The sequence below is a fragment of the Andrena cerasifolii genome, chromosome 4 (assembly GCF_050908995.1).
Source record: "Andrena cerasifolii isolate SP2316 chromosome 4, iyAndCera1_principal, whole genome shotgun sequence".
NCBI classification, from domain to species: domain Eukaryota; kingdom Metazoa; phylum Arthropoda; class Insecta; order Hymenoptera; family Andrenidae; genus Andrena; species Andrena cerasifolii.
Genome location: NC_135121.1, coordinates 12264541 through 12268345, shown reverse-complemented (window position 1 = coordinate 12268345; position 3805 = coordinate 12264541).

The window sequence follows — 3805 nt, the reverse complement described above, 5'->3', positions numbered from 1 at the left end:
GGTATCTATTTATCTCCTCCTTCCCTCCAGAGCAATTTCAGACAAATATTTTATGCACTTTAGAATTTTAAGTTTTGAGGGTCCGCGAGGACAAAAGGTATTTAAAGGTGGTCCATGGTAAAAGAAAATTAAGAACCGCTGCGCTAGAGTATTCTGTTCAGTAATCTCGTTACGCAGGCTTCGAACGCCTCCATTTAATTCCGAACAGGACTTAATAATTCAACGTGGACTAAAAATAGCTTGCCCAATACTTCCCGAGATGGATGTAGGCGTTTGATAGTCCATAGTTTGGAAGAGGCGGAGTTTGCTAGCACTAGCCCAATTACAGCGCTAGAAATAGTTTTAATTACTAAGTACCTAGTTCATGAAAACTTGAAGAGATTGCGGGAAATAGTATCTCGGAGGCATCGGTACGCGTAATCGTTAAGGGTCGTTAAGAGAACAGGCAAGCAGAGTGCTGGTGGTTCCAGGAACGATCCCCCGCGTTCGAGTTAACGATCAGTTGCAACGAAAACCTGGCCAGCGCCCGCGGATTCGAACCTACGAGCTCGCATTGCCTCCTCAACGTCCCATTGTGATTTTGCAGAACTGTCTCGAGGCGTGTCGTCACCCTGACCCACTCACGCTTTCACCAGAAGGAGCTTTGCACACGTGCCACACCGCTGTCGCAATGGGTAAAAAGTCTGAAGAAAAGGACTTCAAAATTTACCCAAAAACTCAGGCTTAATTTTACGATTTTTTTTTAGAGGTTTCATTAAAAGAATAAATAAAACAAAATGTTAGCGAAGCTGCATTTCTCAGCAGTGGCCTAAGGAACCTTAAAAATCATAAATAATTTACTGCAAAAATAATCTTAAATAAATTTGTTCCTGTACTTTATGAACTAATAAATCACGTGTAGATAGGGTAAACTGCACTGATGCTGGCACTGCACTAATCACTGGCACTCCTGATTAAAAAGTGCAAGCTTAGAAAGTACTTTTTTACAATTTCTTATTTTTCTTTCACTACAACACTGCAAAGCCCAGTAGTTGAACTACACATTTTACATCTGGCAACACCGCAAAGTGAGACAAAGGGCTGAGTTTTGGGCGTTTTCTTAAAATTTTGATTAGGGGTAGGTAAGTATATTTCGTCGCTTTATAACTAAGTAATGGATTGAAATACAGATTTACTAAGTGTTGTAGGACTTGTAGGTATTTAATAGCGAATGAAATAGTCTGTTTAAAGCACTTTAAACTTCGTTTTAAAGTACATATGTTTTTCTATGTAACCTCCAATTTTAGGGTGCCAATGATTGTACTTTTACGCCTATTTTTGTTTTTCATTTAATATTTTTAAAATAAAAGACTTAATAGGTGCTCAAGATGTTTTATTTTAATGAGAAATCCATAATCATTGATAATAACTGAAAATTAAAAACTTCAGAATAAAATATAGACATTCCAATTGGGATTTCCGCTTAAGCTGCCAATCGTTGTACAGTTTACCCTACTAATTAATAAATATTTTCTTTTATTTTTTTAACAAAAGCCCCGAAAAAAATCCTAAAATCATTTCCGCCGCGACTGGAGGTATGTAACCCCTTTGACCGTAGCAAAATTACAGCTTACAGTTCGAGCATCTGCAACTGGGGAATCAGTTCGAGGAAACTTCCTGTGACTCCGCGTCGTTCCGGTTGGAAATACCCAAAGGAGAATGACTTCGCGCACAGTTTCGCAATCCCCTGGACCATCCTGACCAACAGATCCTCGTTTCCCAAGAATCTACCTTGCCCGGCGTTTCGATGCACGTCAAACTCCAAGGACAGAGTGCCCATCAAGCGCTCCCCCTTCAAAAACGAATTAGGACAAGCAGCAAGTTCCCCACGGAGGAATCCGAGAATCGAGGGCACGGTCGATCCGAGAATTTCCTGTTCCCCGAGTAGACCGCCTACCTGCAGGAGGATTTTGCCTGGTAATTGCATGCACCTCGAAAGTAGAGCGTTCCACGTGTTAGCCAATTAGCCACATAGCACGAGAGGACTTCATTTGCCAGCATTTGTCGCGTCGGTTGTCACTGGCAGCATAAAAATCTGTCGAAATAACGAGTTTCAAATTGATGCACCGGGTCGTTGCGCCGCAGCGTGCAATTTCGAGGAGCGTGCCCGTGGCTCGAACAATTGCGTGTTAATTGGTTCGCGGAGAAGGATTTTCAACCGTGTAATATTCAGGGAGATCTGCGAAAGAATCGCCGCAGCTGTTTCGGGTTCTATCGGGTTAGGCTCTGCGAGGAGAAATTGGCTCGGAGGACGGTATGTGGGACATTTTGTTCGGGCAGCGTGGTGACGGTCGATAATGCATAAAATGAAGGAGTGCATCGAAAATACAAGACAGCGGCCACTTTACTTTCGATTTCACCGCTTTCGCCTCGAGACATCGCGCTTGACGGACTAATGTCGACCTTAGAAGAAAATCGTTCGGTAGCTGCCTGGAGGAAAGCGATTCCACGGGGGAGTCGGTAGCAAGTTGATGAAAATTTGTGGGATTGTTCTTTGTAACCTTCCTGATGTGCTCGAAAAAATTTAAACGAATTCACTAAGCGGCTGCTGAGTTGTAACGATTTTAATTTGCACCGATTTTACACGTACTCTTGTGGAAAGAGACGATCTTGACGGATGAAACAGCTGAAAAAAATTTGAAGAAATGGTATCACTGTTTTCAATTTTTTTGTACGTGTAGTGTATGGATACGTGAAAATATCTGCTAAGTTTCAATGGTTTTCATTGCACCGTTTTCAAGAAATAAATTGTAACGAGAGAATTTTGAATTCTGAGCATTTTCACTGCCAAAAGTGTAATAAATAGTGCTTGAAAAAGTATTTGTAATTATTATTATTAATAATTACAGTGTTTAAGGGGTCCCACTTCATCAGGGGCCCGCAGGGCAAGCTGACACCCTGGCCAGTTCTGATCTTACAGTAAATCGGTGGAAAAATTCGTTCCCTGACTGTCAAGTGATGTCAGGTGTACAGAAATATCTTTTTTTACATAGCTACTTCTATTTTTCCAGGAAAGTGGCAACAAATCATAGGTAACCAAGGAAAATACTTAATTAAAAAAAAACTTCTAATAGGTATATTTATACTTTTAAGGCTTTGCTCCAATAAAGCGAACGAACTTTTGCATCGACCTAAGGGAAGGCCGAACTACTTAGAAGAATCTATACCGCTCTAGCCTTCATCCGTCCTCTCACAGAGAAGCCAAAGGATGTTATAAAAAATCGCGCCACCACTGTTACAAAATCCTAAACACTCTATCAATCAGTGGCGCACCCAGAAGTGGGCCCTGGCACCCCCGAAGGAGTTTTGTAAAAATAAAAGAAAACTAGATTTCATTCTTAAGTACATTTTTCTAATCACCTACCGAATTTTATTAAATTTGTATTAAAAATATTGTTCTCCATTCAACTCGTCTCCCCCAAGATTAAATCCTGAGAGCGCCACTGCTCTCAATACTGAACTAAACCCCAAGGACTCTCCCTACCTCAGGCAGCCCCCACAACCCTCGCCACAAATCTCTACCGTAACCACCCAAAACAGATTCCCCACATAACTAATTACAATCCCTTCAACCTCAGCCACCAAGCGGACACCAAATCCCAAAGAACCCGCGCTGCAAAGAAACCATAGCTCCCCGAACAGCCGCGAACCGGTGCCGAGCAGTCGATAGGGTGGAGGAGCCGGGTTTCCCCAGCAGAGGCCGCAGCGAGTCCATGGAGTCCAGGTGAGCGAGGTGTTGAGGCAACCTGCAGCAAGGTGAGCGTGG